We start from the raw sequence: 12,040 nt of genomic DNA on the forward strand, positions 1-12,040 counted from the left end.
GACTGGTGGTTCCTGTCGTGTTGGTCTTGTACATGTAGGTCCGAGCATCATGAAGGGGGTCGCCATAAGATGTGCTGATTGAGTTGGTGGTAGGTGCTGGATCTGATCATTAATGTTCTGGTAGTGGTATGGGTGTTGTGGGGTGTGGAAGAGGTACTGCTGTTGGTTGAAAGTAGTGGGTAGTGGGACATAGTCATTGATCTGGAACTGTGGATTAAAGACCCACTATGTAGTTTTAGGCCAATACAGAAAGTAGATTTTCCTACTGTTTCTTTGTATAGCAAGCTTTATCAACTCTATAGAATTGCTTACCGATATTCAGGAAGGGAGGTTACAACATTACTGCACCATACAAACAACTTTAAAAAACTGTTATCCTCCATCCAAAACAACACACAGTGTGAAACTAACACATGGCCACACATGGCTTCTGCACTTCTTATCAGGCTGATCGCCCAGTGGGGTGCCTGTTTGCAGTTCACCAGTTTCTGTAAAAAATCATCCTTACCAGAGTTCTTGCAGTTTTGAAGGGAAAATAATCACACTTTATTGATACCCTTCAAAGTAGACTCTCTAGAATAAATTAATAGTTGTATTCTACCCTCTTGGAAAAAGATATGAGTGTTTCCAAAGAAGAAGAGCTTCATGACATCTGGCAGTCTAAAGTGTGCCTAAGTGATTAGACCACCATGGGGGTCCTCCAGTGTACTGGGATGTTGTTGTTTATCTACTATTGAGGTGGTGTCCGGGAGTTTTTGTTTTGTTTCTGTACAGTTCACAAACACCCAAAATAGACGAAATAATGAAGAAAATATGCTGGAAATGGGTTGTACATGTCAGTACCTGCTATTAACATTAAGATTTATTCACAAGAATATTTTCAATTTTTGGGCCAAAATCCTACATAGTGGGCCTTTAATAATGTTCTGTTTTGTGTGTTGTCTGAGGATGTGTTGTTGGTTGTTGAACAGTACTCCTTGTGGTATTTGGTTGTGTGTGGTAAGTAGTTTTGGCAGTTTGATGAGGTGTTATGGAAGTTGTCGCTGTCATCTGTTGGGGAGGGGAAACCAAAGTTGTTACTAATTTTTGTTAGTACTGCTTGAGTTTTCTGTACCATGGTAAATATTTGTTGATATATGTTGTGTTGAGGTATTGTATTGGAAATATATGCTGTAAGTAAATAAATATGGAGGATTGAATGATTGCATATTAGGAATAAATTTGAATATCGTCTAGAGCATTGTGAACATACCTGTTGTGAGGTGGAGTTGAAGTTTGTCAGGAGCACGGAACAGTCTTTCACTTTTATTTTTTTCTGTCTTCTTTTGGGTTTGTGGACCTGTAATGGTATGTAAACAGTAGATTATAAGCATGGTTTGAAGTTTTAAGTTTGAAAGGAAGATGTTATTGTGTGGAAGCTTTTGTATTTGAGAGGTGTATGTAGTAGTAGTGGTAGTAGTAAACCTTTATTTTCCTTGGAAGGCCCTGTCGGTCAGTACATATACATATATATACATGTCCGTTCTTCCCAGGGGTCCAAGTGGAGGGGGGGGGTGTCACAGGAAAGAAGCAAAATAAATAATTACTTAATACATTATCATAATCATACAATACATTATCATAATTATACAAGTCATAATCGTTAGGCCAGTCCCTCGAGCTCTATATCTTTGTTTTTAAAGTCCATAGTGTTGGAGCACGCTGGGCATCTACATACAGGCTGTTCCACAGAACTGCTCCAGACAGGGTCAGAGATCTGTGGACACAATTCCTTGTCGCCCTAGGTACCATCAAGGTTGCGGTTGAGCTGTGCAATGTAATGAGTTACATGCTTAAAATGGCGATGACATTATGAAGGTGGCTTGTTCATGTTTGACTGCATGTAATGTATGCATCTTACCGTTCCGTTGTGTGTCTGATCATGATCAGGCTGTCGCGGCTGTGGTGGCTGTTTCAAGTCGTCTAGGATCCCTGTAATAATTATGAAGTAAAGGCATATGTGAACTGTAATTACATGTATTGTAATGTTGGCATTGGCTCCGGCTGTATGGGCTTTACATACATGGTACAATTTGTCAAGATGTAATTACGGTAAAGAAAGGTACACGTAGTATACAGGGTGGTGTGAAAAAGCTTTCTGTATGTCGTGACATTTTTGTTTATGTCTGTTTTCCACGTCAGAGGAAAACGAACTATGTTTGAATAATAAAGAGTATTACTCACGTTGCAGCTCATTTGTTTCATGTGGCCAGTCAGATGCAGCTGAAAAAGGGATAGAAAATGAAAGTAAGTTGCATGTAGCATTATAATTTTAATCTGTATTTACATTCTTAATGACAATAAGCCTACTTATTATTCCCGGAATAATTGCCAGAGCGTCGGATGATGCTTCTCTCCGCCCAGTGCCTGAAGTTGCTGTCGGCACTGACGGTTCTCCTCGATTTGTTCCTCAAAGGCCGGTATCTCACTCTGCAATCGGCTGACCGCTGTCTGTAGGTTTAACGGTCGCCTCGGGGCCGGAGCGGAAAACGGCAGGTAGGGACGAGCGATGATATGATAGTCTTCCGCCCAGAGGTGAGAACCCGACCGAGGTAGCACCCGACCTATTGGTGTGGGAGCGAAGTAGGCGGCGTTCTGTCGTGTAGGGCAGTCGTTCCTCAGCAAGGTGTGGAGTTCAGGATACGGACAACACCGTTCTTCTTGTAAGGCTCGTCTGTATCACCCGGTCTTGTCCCCGTCATTGCTCTAGTAGGTTGGCCTTCTTCTTCATTGCTTCTTCGGTCACCCGCAGTTCATCCAGTGAGCCTCGCCACCAGATCCGTCTCCGGTGGGTCGTTCATGATCGAGACGTCAGCTGGTGGCTCTGGTCCGTACCCGTCTGTCACTATTAGAAAATTACTAACCGTAATTTGTGCTCCGTGGTTAATCCTCAATTGAATTTTATCAAAGACACATGTATGAAGTCAAATGTCTTTATCAGCAATGTTACTAGAATAAATTCAATCGACTTTGAAACGGTCAGGATGGCTATCAATAACGTACATTGTAAATTCACCTTAAAACTTCTTCAAACAATAGTTGTGCAGTGTGCAATAAACATATGTGAGTGGAGATGTTAACAATATAGAAGACTACACTACTGTATGCTATTACTTCAAAGCCTGTAATATTTGTGTCAGTTCTGATTCTGGATGCTAGCATTTCAAGGCCAATAATGGCTGTGGCTGTCCTTGTTTAACGATGTCGCCTCGCTGCGCATATGCCGTGTCTGTACTTCGCTCGATTTTCTGCGAGACATCTATAGAGAATTCCCTCTGAAGAATCACACACGGCCGTGTGCAGGATATGCATAGCAGACACACTAGGCGTGTGTTCATCCATGCCACTTATCAAGGTTTAAGCGGGACATCATTCTGATGTCATGATATCCCACATCAGAAATGACAAATTTGACCTAATTGATCCTGAGCCACTTCTGTACATGCTTGGTTTTCTCAGCTGGGGTTCTCTCTCCATGCTGAGGTGGGCCTTGTGATTGGGTGTTCCTCTCATTTTGAATCCATAGATGACATGTTAACAATGCGTCAACATATTAAGAATTTTGCACAAAACATTATACATGTTAAGTATAGGTGTCTAGGTAACCATTCTCTTATGAAGTTTCCGAAAGGGAGTGTTTGTCAGTGCAGAATGATAGAGACCATCATTAGCCCCAGATAGTTGTATTCATAACTGATGATTTTCCCCTCCCTTCACCATCATGATAACCTACTTGCCGTAAAGCTCTCAAAACACTGACACCAAGATGCTTGTTGTGATATTTCGGTACAAATATTGAAAAACATCTGAGACAAAATGCGCTCTTTTGTAATGGCAAAAACTTTATTCAAGATATGTACACACACTACATTTCACAATGTACAGTACTATCAAAAGCCATTTAAGGTATATATACTATTGAAGAGATACATTTGGAGGAATGCAAGTGAAAGGAGCATTTTGAAGTTTTATACATCATGTTTAACTAACGTTAACTAATACTAAAGAATATCTCATGACATGTAATGGTTTCTTAAGCCCCTATCTCAATGGACCCTTGACAGACGAGCGATTTGACGGTGGGCTAAACAAATTTAATCGATTAAAAGCAAATCTTTTTACACTTTGTGTGTTTTGTTGTCATTTTAGCAACACTTGACACATGACATTCCTATTACAAAGTCAGAGGTAACATAGATCCAGTTTAGGATGCTCCAAGATCCAAGAAAGGGCTTTTACTTTTAAACTGACTTGATCATAAACAAGACTTTGTAAAACATGACAATTAGATCATCTGACTGAACGAACAAAGCTTGAAATAGGATATCACAACCCTACCTTGCAAAATACGGCAACCAAATAAACCAACGTAAAAAACAAACGTGGAAATATCATGATACAAATTGACATTGCAAAGTAGGACAATTATTTGATCTGACAGAATGTACAAACTTTAGGGATGGAAATATCCCAATACAAGCCTACATTGTACAGCATACATTTCTGATTGCCAGCAAAGGGTATCGACTGCTGGCACATATCATTCAGTCAATTCACCTAACAGATAATGGTCTGTAGACAATTATAGTACAAACAAAAAGAAACCTCAGACATGATTCATTAAACATTCCGACTTCTTAATGGCTAAGAACTGGTATAATACACATTACATCGGTTGCAGTTAGTAATACTTAAATATAAAATTTTATATTGCATACCTTTTTTCCACCATTTATCCGATTTTCTTAAAATAGCTAACTTACTAATCATCACATAGTGTAAGTTGATCTTAGATCAATTTAGTAACTGAAGTACCTGTCCCGGGGACAGACAAACATGACTTCTCTATCATGGACTTTACCAGGAGCTTTAACAAACTTGCACTTTAACCTCTGAACTGGTAAGAAAGATGCGGGACCTTCTGCATCAAACACAGTGGGATGCCATGCCTCTACAGGCTGGCCACAGTGGGTCCGCACAGAGTCAGCTACCTTTGAGTACCATTCTACCTTTGCAAGCAGGTGAACTTGTGCCCCATGCTCTGATGTAATGATATGTTTGAGAAAATATGAAATCCTTCCAGGCCTGGGGATACGGTACATTTCACTGTAGTCTTGTATGTGGCCATCATTGCCAGCCCAGTTGGCTAGTATGTAAGACGATCTGGATGAACGTGAAATGTACGAACCAATGACAGAACCAGTTACTCTTATTGTTTTCAGTTTTAGATATGACCTAGGTATGAATGTATTTGAAGGCAGGGAGGGATAGATGGTCTTATACATGTCTACAACATTACCAAAGTCATCATCTATGAGTACTGAAGCAACGCCTTTCTCAAATTGAACGTTTAACTTTTCATTGATTGACCAAGGTTTATTTTCCAGAGGAGTTTTATAAGATGATAATTCTCCCCAAGGTCCAACTCCTACACCATCATTGGTTCCTCGGTTGTCTTCTTTTAGAATATCTACCATGGAAGAAGTTAATTGAGAAAAAGATTCACTAAAATGTGTTGGTTCACCGACATCAAGAAGATGTCTTTCCTTGTCAAATTTTCTCATTATCTGTAATTCCACCTCTCGGTTATTGTTGGGTTGGTCACCTAATATGCCATTGAGTCTTTCAAAGCTAAAGAGCCAAAAGGAGTAGACGACCAAAATCCTCCATACAATCCTTAAGATGTGCATGCAAATGCATGTTTGGTGTCACACGATCAGCTCCATACAGACTTTCAAATTTCTTACAGAACTCAACCAATAACTTACAGGCTAGTTCAATACTTCTTTTAGTGACAACCCGAGAGCTGATAAGCCTACATGCAAGTACAAATTTACGCCAACACTCAAGATCCTCATCCTTGATAACATCCTTTAGTGCAAATACGGAAAAAATGATAGTCCAGTTCTTTAACTGGTCTGCAGTAAATCCTCCAAAACACGATGCAATCTTTCTAGGAATCTTACCAATGTCACTTGGTGCCTCAACATTATCAACTTTTTCCTGAATTGCATGGAGCATTTTGTCTGTCAATATACCTAAATCCTTCCAAACTTCAATCACTCGTTTAGCTGTTCCAAGGAACAGATTATGCATGGGATCAACAGTACTCATGCGAATGATGTCAAAGTAAGGAAGATTGATTAAAGGGGAGAATCGTGCACCAGAGGTTCTTTCCAGCTCTTGCTGTTCCGTTTGTGTTTTGCTTTTCAGAATAGAATTTACAGAGGCTAGGTGGTCTTCATGTGTTCGTGGAATCCAATTCGCAATGTCAAAACCACCAAATAATTTTTCTCCGATTCCACCTGGGAATGACTTTTTACACCTAGAACAGCCTTGTGTAGCTGTATGGCCTAAAAATCCACATAACTTTCTTGTGGCAGGAATGTCACATCCAACACAAATCAATGCAAGGCGAAAGGTTTTTTCATGTTTTCCAGACAGAAAGCTCTTTATCTTGAAACCATCTGTCCAAGCTTTCTTCAACTCTTCCACAAGTGGCTCAATAAATGTCTTTGTTGGAGGTTCTACTTTCATATCTGGAATAATGCCAACTATTATGATATTGTTTCTTTTGAAACGTTCCTCCCGTGGCAGATTAGCAACAGCAAGATATATTACACCAACTGAGTACTTCACATGTTTAAATGGTTGAAACCAGTCGACGTTGAGGACCAAGCCATAATTGCCTTCTTTTGTGAAGAAGTCATGCTTTTGTGGATCATTGAATTCCTTCCAGATTTTACCATCGTAGATATCACTCATCTTGTCACTATTTTGAGACCTTTTCCTCCAAAGTTCGCATGATTCCTCAAACCCACTTCGTCTTACTAGGGCTGAGATTGACTCTTTAAGTGATTTGTAGCAATAAATCTTAAATGGAACTAGTTTAGTCTTTCCACTTGGGAGTTTGATGCTTTTTAAAAGCTTCTGTCCACAAGGTCTCCTATGTTGGCGCTGAGGGTGGTTGATGTACTTAACAAAAGAACATCTTTTGCTTTCTTCCCTCCCGTTTAAAACATACTTGCAGTCACTGTAATCATATAGAGTACAGCATTTGGTGCATACAACATACTTCATAAATTTGTCAGTTCTATAGTTCAAATGTTTCCAAGCCAGATATATCGATCCTGGGAAAATAGGTGACAGTGCGGCGATGAAAGGGGAATGTTTTGATGCAATATCAAACCACTGGCCAATGAAGTGAAATAACTGATTAATTGCAGTGTCTGAAATGAAATGTTTTGCCTGCCACAGTAGAATAAACCAGCACAACCAATGCAGTAGGCTTGTAATCAATCCTGACGTTTGCCTGTGTTCATCATTTGAATAGCTGTTTTCAAACTCTTCATCAATGTTAACATCTACAGCAATATCACTATTCTCCAACCAAATTTCCTCATCTTCAGAGTCTGACTGATCCTGGAATGATTCATTCACATCATAAAATGATGATATATCCTCCTCTGCATGATTTTTTGTTGTCTTCAATTTCCTACCATCATCTGCAGGTTCAGAGTCAGTAACAGAATTGGGCATATCATGTTCAGGCTCAGATACAGAAGCACTAGTACTGAACTCAGTCCCAGAACAATGGCTTACATGGTTATCCTCTTTTACACAAGTATTATGACTTAGAATCCTCATCATAGAAACGTGACCGATGATTTCGAAAGGCTTGACTACTGTAGTTTGCCTGGCAACCAGGGCACACCTTTCGCTTCTCTGCTTTCTTCCTTCTTGGCACCCTTTAAAGAAACAGACAATAAACACAATAGTTGGCTAAAAAAACAACTTGTTACTTTGCATCAAAATTATTTTTAGTCCTTAACATTGACAGTTGCATATCAATTGCACATGAATGCACCATGAAAATATTGATCTTACTCAGTTACTGGTATATTTCTTGCTCACACCCCTCAAGGACAAATGCAATAAATACAACAGAGTTGGCTAAGAACAACTTGTTTCTTTTCATCAAAAATATTTTCAGTCCTTAAGATTGACAGTTGCATATAAATAGCACATGAGTGCACCACGAAAATATTCATATTACTGGTAATATTTCTTGCTCACACCACTCAAGGACAAATACAATAAATACAACAGAGTTGGCTAAGAACAACTTGTTACTTTGCATCAAAAGTATTTTTAGTCCTTAAGATTGACAGTTGCATATAAATATATAGCACATGAGTGCACCATGAAAATATTGATCTGGTATATTCCTTGCTGATACCCCTCAAGGACAAATACAATACATACAACAGAGTTGGCTAAGAACAACTTGTTACTTTGCATCAAAATCCCTTCATGTCTTTAAGATATTGGCACTTGCATATTGATTGTGCATGCCATGAGAATACTGCTCTGTGAAGGACTTCACATTTTGTTAGTAGTAGTCCACTGTGCTTTGCTGCTGCAGTGATCACAAAGTGTTAGCTGACAAAAAATGTGTACATGTCTCAGTACAAAAGCATAAAACGTCTGTAATTCTGTAAAATGAGGGAATAACTCCTTTTAAACGTATGGTGTATTAGCCTTCAAACACTCAGCAGTAATTATTGGAAAGGATGTAATACCTACATCTAACATTACATACATTTGTCTAATAAGACTTCAAATAGTACTGCCTTGCATCAATCACTTTAGGCTAAAATAACATATTATTATTTACATTTTTCCTTCGCACTGTGGCTAATAATATCAAAGTAAAATAACATTTGAAAAGCTGTCAATCATCAGAAGTATACAGAGAACATGTCACATCAGATACATACTCCATAAATCAGAAAAACAGCTTGTAAATAGAAGCTAATTTGCTGTACTTGATGCCACACCTATGTCATTCCTTTGTCAGATTCTTTTCTCAAAAATAAGACTGAATAGCATAATGAAAACTGAAGTCTTGAAAGAAAACTGCCGTCTGACTATATCTTACCATCCATTAAGTAAGATGGACCATTCTACAAAGTTATTCTCTGGCTCAGTTTGTATGTGAATAACTTTCGGTAGACACAAATACAATGTTACACAGAATAATACCTGATAGGAATTTGACTTCATCCTTGGAAACACTCCAATGTACTATGACCATAACATATATAGACCTAAAAGTACCCTTGCCAAACTGTTGTCTAATGTAGCATTAATGCCAGAAATACTTATGCAGCACTAATGCTTGGTTAGTGCACACTGCCATGGTAATTTCATGGAAATTATGGCTGTCCAAATACCAGTCCCTCAATGTCCTAGCAGCCATGCCTTGGACCAAGGCTTGAACCAATTAGTTGGCATCTTTCCAGCATTAGTGCTTTCTGCCACGGCCTTTAGTCATGCTTGACCTATACATTAGCACCCTGCAACAGCTGGGGATTTTAACAAGGGTGGACTGTAGTTAGGGGGCAGAGGGTTAATTTGGTGTGACCAGCCCTACTGGCACCAGCCAGGGGAAAGGGTTTCCACTTCCCCTTCAGTCCAAGAAGACTGGGTGATAAATGATGATTAATGGACAGGGGTGTATGCTGGCATTAATGCTCTGTTCCAAAGGGAGCAGAGGGAATCCAGCATTAATGCCCAATGTGCTCCGCTAAGGAGCGCGTAGTGCGGCATTAATGCTACATTAGACAACAGTTTGGCAAGGGTAGTCAACTCGAAAAAACATGATACTCCAGATGAACAGTTCAGAGAGCACCAAAAATGTATTGATTCCGATGCAAGAAATATGTCGGACTCAAAGGAAACAAAAATAAATGAATCAGATGAAGAAAATAAACAATACTACAGTACAGAGTATACTCAATTTTCAAGTCTAAAATACTTGGGGAAAGCTTTGGTATGGGCTGGCATTTTTCAACACATAAAGAGAATGCAATAGATTTAGTGTCATAGGAATACTGCTGAATATTAATCAGGGATTCACAATCAGAATTTAGTGTCAAAAGAGCAAAACCAAGATTTACGTTTGCTCCCCTACGGCATTGATGTACTATGTGAACACACACAACATACACAAACACAGCCTGAGTCTTCTAAGTGACATAAATATCAAATCCAATATCAATTTTGATCATAATGGTTTTAGTATGGACAATCTAAAGAGCAATAGGTTGTGGCTAGTAAACAATCTGAAGCCATTCTGAGATATGAAGATACTTGTACAACTTGCAAATTAAAAAAACAAAAAAATTTTGGTGACTTATACATCCTCTGGGACCCCAAAACTGATGTGAGCAAGGCCCAAATTTAAAAAAGAATGTTTGCCCCAAAAAATTGCATTCATTATGACATCCAAGTGGTCAGGAAGGTTAAACAAATGCACAAAAGAATATACCTAACAATATATTTCACAGTGGTCAAAACCTTTTTTGGGGGGATACGAAAAATGGATGTCATCCATATGATTAAATCAACATGGCCTAAGTATCAAACCTCCTTGGCCTAACTAATGAACATTACTCTGTTTCTATTGCATGCCGCAAGGTCTTTTTCAGGATGGTTAAACAGGGCCTTTTCCTCTGTTCTTTCCTGCACTCTTCTGAAAGCTCCTTCAGTATTTCACATTTTGCATCCTCCTTACACTTTGACAGAATCTTCTTTATGACATAGCCAATGGAAAAGATATCGCTGGCAATGCTGGGTGCCTGCTCACAACTGCATAGTTCTGGAGCAATCCATGGGAAGTCTGACTTTGACAATGGTTTTTTAAACTTTCTCACATCGGACAGAAGATAGGCCTGTCCAAAGTCTATAAGTCTTACATTCTCACCAGACAGAACAATGATGTTGTTTGGCTTTAAATCATTATGTACAATGCCACGCATGTGGACTCTAGACAACACACGGCATAGATCAAGTACTATCAAACGCCATTGCTTCTTGTCATAGTACATTGGCCTTTCCCTGAGGATGAAGTCAATTGTTGTACTCTTCCCATCTTCACCCTCGAATACTGTAAAGAGATTGTATGGTGCGACATCAACTACGCACCCGACAAGCTTCTGTACACCCTTTGTGCCCTGAAGTGCTATCAACATGTTAAGTTCTTTTAACAAATATTTCATTGACTTCTCCTTATCAAATGTTCCATTATTCTCGAAAGATTTGGCTGCAGCAACCCCAGCAACAGGGAGACAGACTTTAGAGACCATTTCATACGAACCAGACCCAACAGACACTGCTGTCTTCATGGCCTTAACCAAGTCAGCTCTAGTATGTATATAAGTGGTTGGAATGTCTTCAGGCCTGGTCAGGAATATCTCACCAGTATGTCTCGCCAATGCAGCATATAGCTCGTCCTTCTCTTCTTTCTCTGCCACAATCTTATTATACAAATTCTTATTCTCAAATTCTACATCCTTCCCCTTCGCAACTGCCTTTTGAACTTGGTCCTTTAACTTGATCTTACTGCATTCTAACTTGGCTATAGCCCTTGACTGTTCATCCCCCTGACCTTGCAAGATACCTTTTTCTCCTTTCATTCTTTCAAGGTCAGATGTTAGAACTCTGATCTGTTCTTCCTTCTTATCTCCAGAAGTGGCATGTGAGTTCTTACTCTTATCTGCAGAAGTGGCAAGTGAGTTCTTACTCTTATCTTCCACGCCATCCACCTCAATCAGCTCTGTATCCTTCTTATCAATCAGCTTGATACCAATTAGTAATAATATGTCTTCCCAGTGTGACCATTGCGTATTCTCCCTTGTACACAGCTTTAATAATCCTGCCCAACTGCGCTTTACTTAACTTCCAGCTTCCAGGCAAAGATTCTTCTATTAGCCCTCTGAGGTGCCCTGCATTCACTTTAGAAGCTTTATCCTCCTTTACATTGTCACTCAACCTGAATAAACATAAACAAAGGCCAGGTTTGAAAACAGCTTTTTATATGATTATTGCATGGCAGATACATTCAACCATTGCGTTCAATCCTACCAATCATTTCTTACCCAGAGGCTACTGTTCAAAGCCACTACCTGGGTATGACCAGTACTAAGTGGTGTACCTA

At 39.4% G+C, this 12,040-nt stretch overlaps 1 long non-coding RNA gene across 2 annotated transcripts in view; it reads right to left on the minus strand.

Annotated features, from left to right (window-relative positions):
* Positions 1 to 12,040, minus strand: part of LOC136445955 (uncharacterized) — a 492,269-nt gene that overhangs the window by 138,636 nt on the left and 341,593 nt on the right. The window lies entirely within an intron of this gene.

Source organism: Branchiostoma lanceolatum, chromosome 12 (assembly GCF_035083965.1).
Source record: "Branchiostoma lanceolatum isolate klBraLanc5 chromosome 12, klBraLanc5.hap2, whole genome shotgun sequence".
Classification (NCBI taxonomy): Eukaryota; Metazoa; Chordata; class Leptocardii; order Amphioxiformes; family Branchiostomatidae; genus Branchiostoma; species Branchiostoma lanceolatum.